Source organism: Meleagris gallopavo, chromosome 14, assembly GCF_905368555.1.
Source record: "Meleagris gallopavo chromosome 14, MGAL_WU_HG_1.1, whole genome shotgun sequence".
Taxonomy (NCBI): domain Eukaryota; kingdom Metazoa; phylum Chordata; class Aves; order Galliformes; family Phasianidae; genus Meleagris; species Meleagris gallopavo.
Genome location: NC_139417.1, coordinates 3,594,630 through 3,613,475, shown reverse-complemented (window position 1 = coordinate 3,613,475; position 18,846 = coordinate 3,594,630). Strand labels below are relative to the sequence as shown.

At 39.1% G+C, this 18,846-nt stretch overlaps 1 protein-coding gene across 15 annotated transcripts in view; it reads right to left on the bottom strand.

Annotated features, from left to right (window-relative positions):
- The window catches only part of ATP2B2 (ATPase plasma membrane Ca2+ transporting 2), a 397,887-nt gene that overhangs the window by 212,451 nt on the left and 166,590 nt on the right, over positions 1-18,846 (bottom strand). Inside the window, exon 1 of one of the 15 annotated variants that reach the window (XM_010718402.4) lies at positions 13,012-13,162. The exons of 13 other annotated variants lie outside the window; for them this stretch is intronic. The gene's annotated coding sequence lies outside the window, so the exon portion shown is untranslated. Of the gene's footprint in view, positions 1-4,842; positions 4,862-13,011; positions 13,163-18,846 lie in introns of those variants that run through there. One more of the 15 variants, XM_085236249.1, reaches the window with a different exon arrangement.

The window sequence follows — 18,846 nt, the reverse complement described above, 5'->3', positions numbered from 1 at the left end:
CTGCTCTAATGGGGGGCTCTCTGCCATCAGGGCTGCTACGAGGGCCAGTCTCAAGCAGTTAGAGCAGGATATCTTTATTAGCAAAACAAAGAAAACTTCAGCGTACATCAAGCAATTCTTTACTGTGGCTTTCTTCCTATCTTGAAGAAACACAACATTTACTAATCTACAACATTTCTGAATCACTGAAGAGAATTTGCTAATTTTATTCTATTGTTAACTACTGGCAGAAAATAATTCAAATGACAGGAAAAATTAACATTTTGCTATGACCACAGAACTAAGTATGGGAATAAAACATATTATTTTAATAAAACTACGGATATTAGTAATATTATATGAAAAGGTTTGTAATTAGTAATATTATATGAAAGGTTGATTTTTTTCATTTTTTTGTTGGAATTGCTGTGTTCCAACACAAACAAACATGCTAATACTAAAAGAAAAAAATATCCTGCAAAAACCTTTGTTCAAGACCTTAACTACCCATGCTTTGTTTGATCTCCAAGATACCAGACAAAAAAGTTCTTGGTATTCTTAAATCTCATTGACTGGGAAACCAAGAAGTTCTAAAAACCACAGTCAACTACTTTCAGCCACTGGCCAGCTGTGTTCTGCAACCTATACAGAACCACTTAACAAGCACATTAAAAAGAGCTGCATTTAAGTCTATATTTAAGTCTGTTTCTGGAATATGGCTTTTTATAATGGTTTTTACACTGAAGGTAACTGGACTGAAATCCAATTTAAGTTTGTGAATGATATTTGAAACATGTAACAAGAATTCTCGAACCCTGTTACTTAATATTATGGCAGTTTTTTTTAACAGTCATTTAAGATCATTTCTTCTCTAATAAGAAGGTGGCTTTTAATCACAATCACAATCAACATATTAAATGCTTCCAAAGAATGTTATGCATTAAAATCACCTCTTCAATCTAAGAACAAGAATTTGTTCAAAATGCAGACCATCGGAGCAAGATTTGGCCCAACACAACTTCTGCGTGAAATTTCCTTGGAGGAAATATACAGATTTCTAATAATCTGTCGCTTCACACTGAGCTACGTCTACAGACACGCCATCAGTCAGACTGCTTTTGAGAGAAATACTGAGTTCTCAGAAACATTTTTTGCGCTGCTACTTGGACACTCACAAAGGCAACCACTTTCTCTTGCCAGCTCTCGCATTGTTATGTAATGCACCCAAGCTTTTACGTTTATTCAGAGTACACAACCATTGTTCAATTTGGCACATTTTTAGTTTTAAATATGAATTAGAATGCTTCAAAGAACAAAACTGAGTTGTGAAACATTTCCAAGAGAAGCTGAGTATGGATTAAAATTATTTGGCTTCTAAAGCAAAATTAGATGATGTTTAATTTAGTTTATTTATGAAGTTGTATTTGTTCAATTCAAATATGTAATCTCCTTTGAGACAGTTCAGCTTTGCAAAATCATAATCTGTTCCTATATTTCTATTAGTAGTGATTTATTCTGATTCATTGCTTTGTTGAAAAACGTTAATGAAAGCAGTTGATGCTGAAGAAGATCAACAAGCAGGAAAAACCAACATATTCACCAGTCTGAAGAAAGGGGAAAAACTGAGTGAGACCATCAAGCAAGAAAGTCCGAGCCAAAGACCTCGAGGGAGATATTAGCTGCGGAGAAAACCAAGTTTAGGGACTTGGCTGCCAGGCTGAACTAGCATGACCTCAATTTTCAACAACTCATCTCAAAAAGTCACACAAAACCACACGGAAAATTACATTTCTTCTATGGGTATATATTTATGAGAGATGAAGATCTAAAATCAATCTCATTGAGTTTTGATGATGATGCTTTAGGGGGGTAAACCATTTCTGTAGGCTTTGGGTAGATGTAGGTTGTATGGATACATGAAGGACAAATCGATAGCCACTGGACTACTGCACATATACTGTAAGAATACATGTAAGAATGTTTAGGATGATTTTAAAACCGTAAATACTCTCATGTCTGCAGAATCAGACCAGACAGATGTACCATAAAAGCCTTCTTCCAGTGCAGGTATTACAGCATCTCATTGTAAACATGAGTGAGGCTTTCTAGGATAAAGACTTGGGTTCACAAGAGAGGAAGAAAACTTTGCCACAATTAACAGAGGCCCTCAGAAATACCACAATTACAGCAAGAACTTTTCCATCCTCTAAGCAGCTCAAAACACCTCCAAACCAGTGTCATTAGTCTACAACCTTTTTTTCATATGAGACCACTTCTTATCAGCAGTTACATAATACTATCCTCTGCCTTTCCCATAGACGCTGATCAATCCTTACTTTTAGTCATGTAATAACAATTTAACAATTTCAGGGAGAAATTTTTTGAGGGAAAAAAAAAAGAAAAAGAAAAAAAAGGTAACAGACTCCTCCTCCTTCCTAAACTGAATTCAACATGTTTTCATCCAGCCTTTATGGGCATCACCACAGACGTTTAGAGCTGCATAACTTAACGGAGGAAGTGGTTTGTTTCATGCTAGGCCTAATCTTTTGCAGGAATGAATTCCATAGCTCCCAAGAAATTTTTATCTGAAGCAATTACAAGTTCTTCTCTTTTTATTACTGCAGAGGGACTTCGTTGCTATTAAAAGGCTGAGCCATGGGAATAAAAGTCAAATCCATATAAAATTTTGAATTAACTAAGTCCTCAAACTTTGAGGCTCTATCTTCACTGGAAAGCGAATGGAAAAAGCAGACCAACACAGTAACGTGCTGCTAGCACTCCTGAGTAACTCCCAAATAGACTATCTGGCAGCTGGCATGAAAGCTTCTGGAGAACAAGATGTAAGGTCAAACAAGAATTACTGAGGAAGGGAGTGGATCCTATGTGTGGGAGGGAGTACTGAATTGTTATTGTCTGCAAGTGAACCACTGAAAGAATAACTTGAATGGAAGTCAACTGCACAATAAACAACAAAAAAGAGCTTTAAAGCAACTGCTCTATAACCAAGGTGCTTTTACAAGCTATATTTATATACTAGATACAAATTTTATTAGTTACATATAGTAGGATGGCTCCAAACGTAATGCCTCCTATTTTATCATGTTGATCCACGAGGTCAGTACCATGTGGTGGTAGTATGGCAGTGGAAGTTAACCTCCCCACCAATATTCTATTACATTCTGTTGTTACATGAGAGATAGCAGCCAAAGGGCAGTCTGGCAAAATGGCATCTGATGTGGAAGTGTGTATGAAGCAAGGGGTGTCACTGAATTCCTCCATGCAGAAAAAATGCTGAAAATTTATGGAGACCAAACAGTGGATGTGAGCACAGCATAGCAGCAGGTGGTGCATTTCAGCAGTGGCAACAATGATGTTGGGTCACCTCTAGTGGTTCAGATTTTGACAAGCACAGCATGCAGGCTTTTTGCTGGTGAAAATGCAGAGCTAATGGTGGTGACCACGCTGAAAAACAGTATTTTGTAGCTGAGAATTTGCTCTACCAAATAGTGTTATTGTGCTCTTTGTGTTTGTTGTCATTTCCATGGAAATAAATAGGAGGCACTACTTTCAGAGTGACCAATGTATATTACATATCATGCTTTTTTTTTTCTTTCCCATTCTGTGTTGAAGAACTTATCCCTTTCCTAATTCAGCAATGGTCAGAACTCTTCTCAAGCAACTATCAAAATGAAAACTGTCCTAACCAGCAGAAAATCCTTGTGGAGTTTCCAGCCTGTACTACTGGTCTTCAGCAATGACAGTCCCACTTCAACTCTAATGACAGTGTTGCAGTCTTCAGGATATGTCTCTGCAGAAACATTAGGCATCATATTTTACTTAATGTAATAAATCTGGCACACAAACTTTACAGAATCATAGACCATAATCTTCTTTGATTCCTACTGACCACAGATCTCAGGAATGAGTTATCAGTGGTATCTTCTCCCAGACAAAATAAAGCGCCCTGATTTAAAGCAATAATACATATGTATATTTCTGGTTACTTTATCATGTGTTCTTTCACAATACCACTTTTATTAACTGTCCTTTTCTCAGGTTTTGCAATTAAGGTTTCAAAAATACTGTTATTTATTGTATCAGTAATAAAACCTTTAGAAATAACACGTCCTGTATCTACAGCTTCCATCTGTTCCAGATAAGATAAAGGAGAACATTATTTCCTTAAAAGGAAACTGGACCTGATTAAGAAATGAGTTTTTTCTTTTTTTCATAGAAGTTTTTTAAAAATTCATCCCCAAAAATACTTTTCTAACATTAAAGATATCCTCTTAATCCAAAAAAGATATGCAAATGAGACTTGTATGTTAAGACCTCATGCACTCAATCTGAATGCTTCAAAAGGTTCCAGAGAAATGACACTTCAGATGTCTGCCATTTTCTCATTTGTTTCTTTCCTTCCTCAGCTCTAGTATCAGAAATATGCCTTCAGATTAAAACTTCTAAGTATGCTTCTGAACTAGAAAAAGGAGGACAAGGGCAGGGAAGAGGACACTTAATTTATTATCTTCTCACATTAGAATTACAGGGAACCTTAATGATATACCAAGCTATAAACCCTGTAGTTTGTACTATATTAATCATCTGTCTACAGGAGAAGTCAGATAAATATATAATCCTATTTCTGCACTGCAGATTTGATATGTCTCTTCCTCAGTTTTTGTTTTTTCCTTTATTATTATTATTGTTATTATTTTTGGTAAGCATTCCTTCAGAGTCAGGTGGGAAATCTGTAACAAACATGGAATGACATAAAAAATAGCTTGTAAAAATGCACATCTATAATAATAGGAGATAACCAAAGAAAGAAATAGATAGCAATTCAATCTCTGCAGGAGAGTGTACCTTTTGTCACAGTCTGAGCACAATCTGTCTCTGTTAACTCACTCTGCCCTCCCCAAGGTCATTTCTGTCACCAGACAGCGGCTGTCCCCCAGCCTGGGTATGAGCCTGGTCCCACCTGCATACAGAAAGAGCTGCACTAAGACAGACTGTAGCCATCTCTACCTATATCACAAGGTTCTGAAAAAGCTGTATTTCCTTTTTGTGTCTCCCCCCTTTTCAGCCCATACAAGGAAATAAATTCTATTCCTGCACTTTTTATGCTTGTTTATGATATTTAAGCACTATGCAGAGAACACAGAAACTCCCATTAATATTTCTGACAAATCAGAACAAAATTTAAAATCAAACTACGTAATAAAAGGACTGCACATATAGTGGTGCATACATATAAATTGGGCACCCCTCACATACAGATGCTTAGTAATAAAACATCAGCTCACAGTCCTTACGTTCTGAAGGAGAGTTCTTGGCACTGCAAGAGGAACATTATGGCAGTCCTTGATTCAACACAAAGGCAGGCCCTTTGCTTTGTCCCTCCATGGCAAGGAGGTCTGGCCAAACCTGTGCAAAACAGTGTGACGAGGGGACAAAAGGCATCAAACAGTTGGTATGAGTCAAAGAAAGTTCCCTGCAAAACTCAGAATTGAGCCTATAGAGAAAATAGGGGTGTACAGTGCATGTAAATTAGGTATATCATTCGTTATGTATCATCCTGCTCTAACAGTTTGTCTGTTGGCATTTTCAGCTACCTTATTCACTAATACTGGTTTAGCATTACTACTACTACTACTACTACGACTGTCCTGCAGCCGTTGGTAGAACAATTTCCCTCTATAGCATTATAGAGGTAACCACTCCTGCCATAGTGAAAATGTCTTTCTTGTATAATGCACAATTTGTAGTGAATCTAAAACTGCACAGAATTCTTCAAATTTCCCAGGTTAGCTTAACTACTCATTGCTAGATATTCCTCTCAGTAGGGGGAGGAGGGAGACAATTGCATTTCACTGTGAAAAGGAACACAGAATGATTTCATTGCACTTGCATTTCACTGTTCCCTCAATATCAGACATCAGTGGATATATTTTTAGAACAACGGGCAAAATCTTCATTATAATTCAGGCTGAGGAAAGGCATGTAGTAAGCACGCAGCATAAAATTCAATGGTCATCCTCAGCCAGGACAAATTTCTTCCTAAACGAGCTTACAGAGGACACAAATCAATGCTGCCTCCTGACATTCAGGATCACACACTTCCCAGGAGGGCTGGAACAGTTTATTGGGAACACCGCTCTCTTCTAATTACCTGTGTGACACAAACTGTACTTGTTCTGAAAGACAAGCCATAATAGTAGCAGCATTTTTATTGTGCTTCATCAGCATCAGTTTTTGTCAAGGTTAGTTAGATGCTGAGCACAACCGTTCTAATATATTCATCCATCCTACTGCAACAAAGACTGCGGATGGTAATGTTTGCTTTCAGAAGGCAAGGGCCAGAGGCATTAAAGGCAGCAGGAATGAAGACCTTCACAATTTGTAATTGAGAAATGTGCTCCTCGTGAAGGTGAAAAACGGGTTAAATTATGTAACTGAATGCAGCAGATAACTGGATGTATGTGGGTGCATCTGTCCAAAACTGAACTTCAGATTCTCAAGCAACCTGCTTTCTGCTGGCTGCAAATGTTGGTAATGCCTGGACTAAATACCAGTGGCACATCCCATTATTGAAGAGAGACTACTGGGATTGTGAAAACTAGAGCCCTCAAGCTCCAGAAGGAAGAGGAGGCTCAGCAGAAGGGCTCCCCAAAGAAGCAGTAAGAGAGGAATTAAAAAACAAAAGTGAAGACTGGATGAATGACCTTGAAATGTGGGCTGGCTCCGGAGATCACAGAGATGCCTGGAGACAAATGCCAGGGGATGCCCAGGACACGCTGTGTGTGAGATCGAGTAGGGTAAAACTTTCTTCCTGTTGGATCTTGAATAATCCACTGGTATTATCCAGATCCCACATGTGTTGACACTTCCTATCTCCACCCATGACAGCTGGCTGACTAAGGTTTCTTGGATGGAGGACTGTTGCACTAGAAACAGGCTCTCACTCCTGCTCAGTGGAAGTAGTCTACACTCGTGTATCTTCTTCTGCTGAATCAGCTTCGATTAGCCTGCTGGCTAATGGGAAAAGTTTGAGGCATTTCTATTTACACATTTAGCAGAACATTTATGACTGACCAAACATTCAGGTCAATCACTGTTTTAATTGTGGTGGCTGACTGTTGTGTCTAGTAAGGTCGGTATTTTGTTATCGTCAGACTTTGGCTGGGGTATACAGATGGAGAAATCTTTGAAGACATTTAAGACACTCATCCTATCTCATCCTAAAACAAAGTACAAAGCTCGCACTGAATTGGAGCACAACTCAAATAAGAACACAGAAGATAACTCATACTGAAGAGAGCTCTTGTATAAGTAAAACTCCTTGAAAGAGATGCATGTATGAGGAGTGCCATTGGCTTCAATCACTCAACTACTTCCAGAGGACAGGAGCTGGGAAGGCCAGAGCCAGACACGACTAAAATACTTCTTCGCCCAGCATGTAACAGTTAAACATCTTCCTCATCCTACTTCCTCAATTTCTGTGATAGAATTTTTAGCAAGATGCAAAGCATATTGGACTGAAACTCATTTTATTTGTGATTTATTTCATATGGTTTTATTTTTAACTCACTTTAATTAAAATGCACTGAATGAAATTATCAATTTGAAATTATTTCACCAGCTGTGAGCCTTCATTCTTTAGTATATAAAATAACTGTTTAGTAAACCTAAATCACCAATTTCTCTTTTTAGTTCTCAAGTCTATATACATACCAAACTGCATCTGGATCACTTCTGGATCCAGAAGTGATGTATTGGACTTCAGTACTGCATACTGCATCTTTCATGATCTTAATTCCAAACATATCCAGGATATTGACCATATGTATTTTATAGTATGCTCCTTCCTTTCTGGGCTGAATTCTGAGATCCTAAAATTGTGATTCCATTTTAACCAGGAAACACACAAGAAAAGGTATTTTGGCCTAAGCAAACATGCGTTTTCATATAGTTTTACCTTTGTTACTTCAGAAATTTGCTTCTTAACACAGCAGTAATCATTAGTAATCAAGTAAAAATATTGGCTTATACCACAAAAAGGATCATCTAGTGAAGAAAGAATACAGAGGTCTTTTCTTTATTTTCCATTGACTGCTTGTGTTGCAATAGTCATTAATACCTAGATGATATGACAGAGTGCTCCCTGCACAAGATCACACATGATACAAACCAGGAAGGAGTGGCTGATGCCACCAGAGGGATCTGCTGCCATTCAGAGAGATCTCGATGGGGTGGAGCAATGAGCAAAAAGGAATCTCAGAAAGCCCACCAAAGGGAAGAGCAAAGTTCTCTTTCTGGGAAGGAAACAACCCCAGGAAGGACCAGCAGGGCCAACCCGTAGGAAAGAAGCTCTGTGGAAAAGGACCCAGGAATCCTGGTGGGCACAAAACTGACTGGGAGTCAGAAACACATCCTCACAGCAAAGAAGGCAAACAGAGCCTCCTGTTCTGCATTAGACAGAGTGCGGGCAACATGTTGAGGGAGGTGCTCTTGTCCTCTGCTCAGCACTGCTGGGACATTTGGATTGCTGTGACCGGTGCTGGGCTCCCAGAGCAAGAGACACAGACTTCCTGAAGGATCTTCAGTGGAAGGATAAGATGATAATTAAGGGACTGGAATATCTCAAACAGCACTTGGAGGCTGAGGGCTGGGGTTGTCCAGCCTAGAAGAGAGAAGGCTCAGGATGGAACTTTATCAAAGTGTTTAAGTACCTGATGGGAAGGAGCAAAGAAGATGCTGCCAGACTCTTCTCAGTTGTGCCCAGTGAAAAAAAAAATCTGGGTCAAACTCTGGAACAGGCTGCTAAGTCTGCATCCTTGCAGACGTTCAAAATGTGACCAGACACCACCTTGAGTAACCTTCTCTCTTTGAAGCTGCTTTGGGTCAGGTGGATGGACCAGATGATCTCCATTGGTTGGTAGGCACTACCAACATCAACTATTCTGAATCTGTGGCTCTGTGAAACCAGCTAGCTCCTCAACCTATTTCACTGTTTCCATTTGTGGAAGGAAGACAATAGATAGAAACTGCACAAACTTTCCTAATAATCTGTGGTTATTTCCGTTGGTCCTCTTCTACATTTGCACAGGAACTTCTTCTAGGACTTCTCTCATAACCTGGTGCACAATCTTTATAACCTCTAACTGCAATGGCTACTTTAGAAAAATTTTGTAACTCAGTTACCATTCCTCAACTGTGCAAAATCTGATATTCAGGTGAGCATCCCACATCACTCTTGAGTCTTTGTATTTGATTGACTTGAAATATTTTAGAGGAGTATGCCTTGCTCTTTGCAGTGATGCCAGCCAGCATCCTAAAACCACTTTCATGTTACTGAGCTATTTTAGAAAATGCTTCATTTTATTACCAAAAAATGTATTTGTGATTTGTAATAAAATTAAGCATATTGATTCTTTTTCAACAACTGTAATTCTCCATATTTAACACAGAAAATAGGATCATACATCATGAAAAACAAGAAAACAAGCATTTTTCTCTCTCTAGACTTGAATAAAATCTGCAAAACTTCAAACAAGACCCCATAGCTCTTAAAACTGCACGATGTTTGCACTCTGTACAAATATATAAAAATTACAAGAAAATGCTATTGACCATCTTCTTTGTATAAGAAACCAAAGCTTAGAGGATTTTATCATATATTAACACTTGCATATAAAAATCCAGCATACAAAACATAATCCACCTTGGAAGAAATACTGTTCTATTATGCAACCGTTCCGCTGAGGATATATAATAACTGAATACGAAGTACAGATCTGTGATACATAGGAATACATTCTATACAGTCTTAAAGTATTGAGCAGCCACACAGTGCACGATAAAGCCCTGGCAAGCTGCATCTAGGCTGAGACTTCCTAATGGCAAGCACAGTGCCTGGACTGCAGGTGCTGCAGAGGCAGCAGAACTATCCCAGTCACAGAGATTTCTGTTGCTGGATTTGCAACAGAGCCATACTGCCAGGGAGCCTCCATTCAGAGTGCATTCAGTGCTACCTTCTTGCCACAACAAGAAAAGGAAATTAATGGAAACGTGAGAGAGACTATACTAAGCTTTAGCAACACATTTTAATATACGAATTAAGCAAAAAACTCTCTAGAGCTGATGGTTTCATAATAATCATCCTCAGCCTTTTTCTATAACCCTGTTTCAAAAGGCTTATTTAAATTATCTAGAAATATACAATTTTAGTCATGATTTTTCTACAGTTGATCAGATAACACATGAGCATAATGAGTTTTAGTTCAGCAATCAGCCAGAAATACATTCGGAGCAATACCTGCTAAATTCCAGTGAACTGTAATATCCTTCTTTGTTTCTCCTTGAAAATATAATGAAAAATCCAGCAAAAGCTAAGCTTATTCTCTACTAGGTTGCACATTAGGGTGAATCAAATAAACTGCCTTCTTCCCTTCAGAACATTATTTTAAGTCTGACCTGTGAAAGTATTTACATTTATTAAAAGGAGGTGGGTTCAATTTACAGAACTATCAGCTGCTGTAGTCCTACTGCAGTACAGTGAGGTTTAGTAAACGTTACTGATAGGTACAAGGTCATGACTTCTATATTTATTTCAAAATGTAATAAGGAATTCTTACATATACAACTCACATTTGAAAATACAAACTGCAGAAATTTATAAAAAACTAATGCTTCTAATCTAATTCTTACATATTAGCATAATATATATTTACATTTTCAGTATGCAGACTAGATTTTCTTTTTTTAATCATTAGAAAAATGTTTACATCACAAATTCTAGGGCATTAGAAAAGATAAGCTGTACATTTTTTCCTGCTGGAAAGAGGAGGAAAAAAAAAATCCTTTGAAATTGTTTCCTAGATACACGATATAAAATTTAAAAGAAAAATGCACTTAGAAATGTCATTTCATGGAAGCTCTTAAAAGAGCAGTATGATATCTAGTTCAGCATTACCACATCTTCTGTAACCTGTAATCCCACTGAGAAGCATGAAACTCTTCCAAGCTGTGTCAGGGTACATGCATGAAGCCTTTTTATATATGCAGAAAGCATGAGAAATATCATTCCACTGCCAACTGAAAAAAAAATGACTTTTTCTGTGAAAATGCAAGTGTATTTACCAGTGACGTGCTGGGCCAAAAATCAATTCTCCTTAGAAATGTAAAAAGAAAAATGGAAAAAATGAGAAAGTGGGGGGGGGGGGGTGCAAAAAAAACAAGGTAAAGGAAAGATGCTCATGCTGCATTACTATACACAACTTATCTACAAGCCCTAATTTACTGCCTTATTCGCAAACTTACTCATTTTAACAGCACTACAAGGAAAATATGAAACTCTTCTTCACAGGTAGCAATTTTGATTAAAATGAGAGGAACATGAACAAAGTAAAAGCTGTATGTGATCAAAGACCTGCTGGATACCTGAGTCAAACAGTTATTTCAGAGCAAGGTACAAGAGCTAGTCATGCATATGGATGACCTCTCACAAATTAAATGCTAATCGGGAATGCATCTTGACACAAAAAAATGTGGACTGTGAAGTAGATCTGTAATCTTCTTTTACTGTGCTAGGGCTAACAAAAAGCCTTCATCATCAATTTCACACCGCATATATCTAATATTAACCACCAAGCCCAGAAATAAAAGTACACTTTTATTTCTATCAGGTATGCCAGCTATCTTTCAAGCATCCGCATTTGTGTAACAGGCTCTGCAATCCTGTAACAGACTCTCTAGCAGAACATACTAAGGAGGTCAAATGGCCAGAAGTCCTTATAAGTATGCAGCATTTTGGATGGATATGAATGGGAAAATGAACAGTTTTACCACGAAGGAATATACATTCCCTTCTAGCAACTTCAATACTTACCTTCCTGAAGATACGGAAAGCAGGGCTAAGCATCTGCTCCTGGCTGCCCCAGTGCTCCAGGACTGCCCACAGTCATGGTCTCAGCAGCCCCCGACTCACGATGCCCCAGCAGCTGCCCCAGCCTGCACAGGACAACTCCAGGCCAGTAAATGAGGGGCTGGGGAAGGGCTCGACTGCTGCCCTGGACCACTGGGCAGAGGAGCTGCCAGCGCTGCAGGCAGGGATCAGCTGCACAGAATCTCCCTTTACATAATAGGAAATGACTCCTGTGATCTTATGGTTTCTGTTAAAGCGCTCTGTGTTTCATGAGTAGCTGAAAGCTTTGCCATGCAGCATGCAGGGATTCGGGGCCGATTCCTCTTTTTTTATAAATATATATATATCTGTAAGAATCATCAGTTATTGGACCATACACCACAGAAAGCCTTTCCCCATCTTCCCACAGGAGACATTATACAGGCTTAAAAGAAATTACATAAATTTCCCTGTTTCTGTAACAGTATTTTCTAATCCATTTCAATAGAAATGCACTGCACTACTTTTTTTTTTTTTTTTTGGTTATTCTGTGTGCCCTTCACTTTTAAGCATGCACACTGAAAATCTGCAAGCAGTTCTATAAATAAACCCAGCTGAGGATTACATATTTTCCTAACAAGAAATGCCTTTACCTATCATAAGATAACATTAAAGTTACAAAAAGTCAAACTGTACTACTCACATTTTCATCTTTTCTGTACGTCCAATTGTTACCCACAATGATAAAAGCAAAATCTCATCCACGTGTTATCCTCACCAATAAATAACAGATTTAATCAAAATCAAGCCCATTTGTTTAAAAAGACAACATTATACTGAATTCTCAACCTACAAAACCTCAGTGAATTATTTCTGATGCAAGAGTGCCATTCAGCAATGCAGCTTCAGACTGACCTTACAGAATATTCCACACAAGTTGAAGCATTACCTTTGCAGAGATTCACAGGGCACAAACCAAAACCCAATGCATCACTCAGACCCGCTCTCCACACCATTTTCTCATCAGCTTGCGCCTTCCCGAGAAGCAAATTGCCAAATAAACAAGCTCAGAACAGAAAGGGGAAATATATTTTCTTTTTTATTCTCATGCTGTGGATGTCGCTACTTACTTGGCTAAGATATCATCACAAATCCAAAATGATTTCAATTACACAGCGCAGTAATCACCGTTCGGCATCTGTAAGGGATTGACAAGCGGAGCTCCACTAGCGGAGTCCCTCTGCAGACCGTACCATCGCGGCGGGCAGGTGGGGAGGCAGCCAGCCTGCTGCCAGAGCATCGCGCTGCCAGCGCCACTGATGTTTATTGCCTGCAGCTTCCCACTGCTAAAGAAGGCAAGCAAACAGCAGACGTCGTAGGGAAGGAAAATGTTTCTCTGAAAGAAAAATGGACTGAACCACCATGTTGTTGTTTGTGATTTTAATACTTCCCTTGGGATAATGACAAAAACGGAAGATGGCAAACTACCAGGAAGATGCCACTTACTCAGAAACGGGAGAAACCTTCAAGGACAAGGACCGCCGTGTCCTGTCACTGTCACTGGGGAGGGAGGAAGGGGCAGCGGGGGAGGCCGGGCCTGGAGGGGCTGGGGGTGAGGCAGGCACAAACCCACTGCCCTTACGGAGCTGTGCCGGCTGCCGCTGCGGCCACACGCCTCCCAGGTCAGGAACCACTTGTACCACAGGCAGCAAATGCAACAAACATCCCTCTCCCCAGTTATCTCACGTTCACCTTTCACAAAGATGCAGCTCTTTTCCTCTCCTGTCTTCTCTTTCTGCTTATGTAAGAGCCAAAGTTAATTATAATGAAAATATTAAGAAATTATTTCCAGGCTGGTGACGTGATTTTTGCTTCTGTCATGCTCCCCAGAAACCTAAATCCCATGCAGGAGAAGCATGCCAAATGTCCTCAGCTTCCATCTAATCCAGTCACATCAGCACACCCTGCAAAGCTACACATGCACGCCTCAGGAGCTTTCTGCTTTGAATTTTTTAAACCATATAAACTATAGCATTCTGCCTCATGACAATGAGTTTGGCACTTTCTGAGGTATCACAGCATTTTGTTTTATTCTGAGCTCCTTAGTATCTGTTCTGTGTTACTGCTTTAGAAAAATCTACCTATTATGTTGAAATATTACACACGAAGGGTTCTGAGATGCTAACGGCTGTTTATTTCAGTGGAAGAATCTGTTATAGCAATGCAAAAAAAAAAAAAATCTGAGCACTAAAAATAAAAGACATCAGTCGCTTAAAAGAAACATACCACTTTCTAACTAACAGAGGTTGTTTTTTTCAAAGTAAATGATGGCTGGTACACGTATTGTGTTCACAAACTGTGGCTTTAGGTGCTGTACTTCAAACCACTCCATCCTGAGAGTGACTAAATACGGTCCTGTTTTTCTTCAACTATGTTTAAAACAGCATATATAGAAGTTGTGAGCTTTTCCATAGCATCCTAGGACAGCAATGCTTCGTGACTTCTCTCTGCCTTGGGCAGAACGAGCAAACTGTGAGCAGGCGCACCTCCCCAAGCACTCACAGGAGTAGCTGTGCTCTGCTCTGTCATCCTGCCTTACTCGCTGCTCAGAATATCAATTCAGTCGGTTAAACCAAAAGTCTGCACTGCACTGCACCAAAATGGAAGCTATTAAAAAAAAAAAAAAAAAAACACACAGCTAGGATCATTGATCAGGGAGTTTCATCTATGCTGATTTCTTTTTTTAAATGAAGTGAAATTTAAATCAGAGCTAGGATCAATACAGATTTTTCTCCTGTGAAACTGCCTTTCTCATTAGAAATCTACAGGCAATTAGATGCATGTCAGGCCACTATACGCAGTGACTTTGGGTTATATTAAGCACAGACATGTCTCCTTTTTCAGAGCAAGTACAAACTGCAGCTTTAGGGAGCATGGAGTGCAGACTCTAAACTGAATTCCAGTACTGAATCAAAAAATAACAGAACAAAAAAGTATTTTACTTAAGATATGTTGTGCTTAGGTTCACATCCCCAAGTGCTGGTGACCTCTACTGCTCTGCCAGGAAAGCAAGAAGGCACTAAGGTCATCTGCAAGTACATAGCTACTAAAATTCATTTTTTCTATACAAGGTTTATAAATAATTTGGAAAGGTTGATGGACACAGTAACGAAATATATTAAAGAAGATTATTTTTTTTAACTGCCTTTCCCGGATGAAGAAAAGAATAAGGAATAGTATGAAGAAATTAAACATAGCATAAGAACCTGTTCCATGCATTTTGCTATTGCGAGTTAGAGGACTGCAGCTCACAGCCACATGTCACATCGCAGGAACTTCATACCAAACTCTGATACTACGTGATCAGGAAATACTCTAATTCTTATTCTGGTTAACAGAGAAGAGACAAGGCAATGTGAAGAAGAGGAAAATAATAAAAGTACGTTAAAAGGGGAAGAAAAATACTAATTGGAACTTATATTATGAACCTAATCCAACAGAACAACTTTTCCCATGAATATTCCCAGTGAATACTTAACACAGGGCCTCAGATGTACCTCACCACAGAAGAAGACGACCAAGGTATCTAACCTCCTTGCTAGGCTCACCATTTTGAAGCCTATTTTCAGCACTAGGGACATATTACTGTGAGTGTTGGTGCTGCCTTCACCACAGCACTGCCCATCACACTGCTGCCACCTGTGCTGCAGGAGCCAGCCCCAGAAGCTGCCCTTCTGGGAGTAACAACCAAACTCCCATGCCATGGCTGTGTGCACAACACTGGGAGCTCACCTGGGTTTTGAATCAAGAAACTATGAATTGAAAGTCACCTTACGTTTGTCCTTACTTACAGCGACTAAGAGCAAAGTCTCCCGAGATGCTTTCTTCAGTCGCAGACCAGCAGCAGCCCCTGCCCCAGGCTGGGCCGAGGGCTGCCTGCTGCCTGCAGAGAGCTTCCTGCTGCAGGGCTCAGTGTGCACTCACTGTCCTTCAAGATACAAAACCACTCAGCATAAGGAATACCTGCTATACAGCACTGGTATCTTACAATCAGTGCTAAAAATAGCAATTCCACCCCCAGAAATAGGCCATCTATTAAATAGTAATAATAGAAAAAAGGCTTTATTTATTTATTTTTAAGAACCCAACTGTGAAACAAAGGAACACTTTCTAATTTGCCTTTCTGCATTTGGAATGGCTATAGTGCTAGCAAGCACTTTCTCTAGAGATCTCATAATAAAATTTAATACAAAGCACTGCAAAACAACATCAGAACAATGCCCCTCTCCCGAAATGAAGGTTTGTTCTCATGTCCTCATGCTTATTACAGCATCCAGTGGCACACTATTGAGCCCTGACTCAAGAAGAACTTAGCACCTTCACTTCAGGGCAAGCAGCAGAAATGGAGCAGAAAAGGAGCAGAAACTCTAAAAGAAAAACAGAAAGATGCTTCTTGGGACTATCCTTACAAAGCACCACAACAGTGCTAACAGGATGTAAAAGAAAAGAGACTGACGCACAACCTGGGAAACTGCTTCACCAGTAAGACCTCATTTGGCAATTCAAAAAGTATTCAGAGACAAGAGAAAGATTCTACCAAATTTATTTAGGGAAGAACATCATTCCATACATGTTGGTGATGGACATCATGTGCACATTTCAAGGTCTTTATGAGATAATTAATGACAGGAAACACAAGAATATTATTTTAATTCCTCTTTCCAGGTTTGGGGACCAAGACCTCCTTTTCAGTAAGGCCGTCCAATCAAAGGAACAGCACTGGAAACTATCAGCACATTTGTAATATTTTTCTAATCACAACCCAGATACTTAAACTAGAACAGCAGACTGGCAGCCTTTCATATTTTTAAATCTCATTTGTTACATTTTAAAAACAGGAATTAAATCTGTTTTCAGACTCAGAGTTTCTCCAGTTTTGTAACATTGTGCAGTGGTATTTCTGCAAAGAAACAGTTTGCATTTTCTAACTGCGCAAACATGTTATTCTAAGAAGCAAAATGACCTAATAAAAGTACAGGAGAGAGACCTCAGAACACTTGAATTCAAGGACTTGCCCTGCTGTTTCTTGACTCTGGAATGTTAGTAGGTCACTTAATCCCACTGCTCTTCCATTTTCCTAACTATAAAATAAGTATATTCACTAGTTTAAGTTACAGTATTTATAAGTTGCTTGGGGAATTAACCCTTTTTACTGTCTTTGAGAAAAAAAAATTTCACATACCTGACTCTATTCTCTGAGGCACCAAAGTATAGGAGATAAGCATTCATTTAAAACATCTATTATACAAATTACTTCCTCTTATGATCGATAAACTATTGTGGTCCACATCAGTTCATTTTCCAAATCAGAATCTCAATTTTCTCAGTATCTGAAAGCAAACATACCTGATGGTCACAATTACAGTTACCTCTCTTTTCCTTCAGTCTCTGCCATCTATCATCTACTAACCACAAACACACCATTTTTTCTTCCTTTTCTTATCTGCATAGCCAAGAAGAGCAGATGTACTACCAGGTTGGGCTGGCACTGCTGTCCCCCTTCCTCAGCACAGATGCTCAGATGATAAAACCACACTCTCAAGAAGAAAGGTCATAGGCCTGTTCAGAAAGAACTAAACCTAAGGAAAGCAGAGCCTATAGGAAGAACATTAATAAGCCCGAGCTTCCTAATAAGGTTCAAATAAACCTGGCTTGCTGCCACTGCCAAACCACAGCAACAACAAAGTTCCCACTAAAGCAGCATCTTTAGTTTCTCCTCCAAATAAGTGATTGGTATTTTCCAGAGTAAGCATCTGCAACACCTGATACAGCTAAAACTAAATCCACAGCTAACATCAGCTCCTTCATGATATCTAAAGGGGAGCTAAAGGAAACAAGGGGACTGACTCTTTAGCAGGGTCCGTGGTGAATGGGAAATGGTTTCAAGAGAGTAGATTTAGGTAGGATATAAGGAAAAAGTATTTTACAGTGAGGGTGGTGAGGCACTGAGACAGGTCGCCCAGAGATGTAGACAGCCTTCAGAGGTCCCTTCCAATTCTAAGGATTCTATGATTCTAAGAGGCTCCTAAAAATATGAAAATAGTATAATAGAAGCATTTCATCTTTTTTAGTTTAAGACAGAATCTTCCTTATCACATGCAGATCAGGAAAGCTATTTTTTTTGACACTCAGAACAAATCATAACCAATAAACTGGCCTACAAAGAGCTTTAGCAAATAATCTTCTGAGGGTGACACAAGTTTCAGAATCTTCAATATCCTTAGGAGCCACCCCTTCAATTCAGTGTGTGTGTAAGTGTGCCAGTCTTTGGAAAAGACTTGTGCTAAATGTCTGTTTACTTAAAATAATATATTTGCCCTGGTAGAGAGGCTCAAAAGAACACTGTGACTTTCTACTACATGATTTCCCTCATCTGTGCCCTGGAAGGCACTCTTACACTTCCTTGTCACATTAGTAACTCTCTTTATTTATTTTGTCTCAATGGAGATTATAGGCTCTCACAGACACTGGTAGGATACAGATAATTTAAATTTAAATGATAAGATCCTACAATTAAAAAGGACTACATCTGTTTGCATTAGACTGAAGATTTCAAGCAGTATACTTTTCAGAGAAGTTCAGATAATAGGTTTGACATTTTGTATATAGAGCCAGTGTACATGGATCCACCTTTATTTCACCAAAGCTGATCTTCCAGAGAGTACAGAAAAGTTTAGGATATGAACTTTCTCCTAGTATCACTGATACAAAATACAACAATAGTTTTCTAAAGGTTGTTTTTCCTTCTTACTGGCCAATGCTTTGGACAGGAAACCATGTATTTGAAGGAGCATCCTTTATCGTGAAACTGCCTACGTCTATGACATGGATATCAGTCTCAAGCTTTAAGCATCAGCTTTACACTGCTAGGTCACACTATAACCTCAGATTCCACCTTAAGAAAG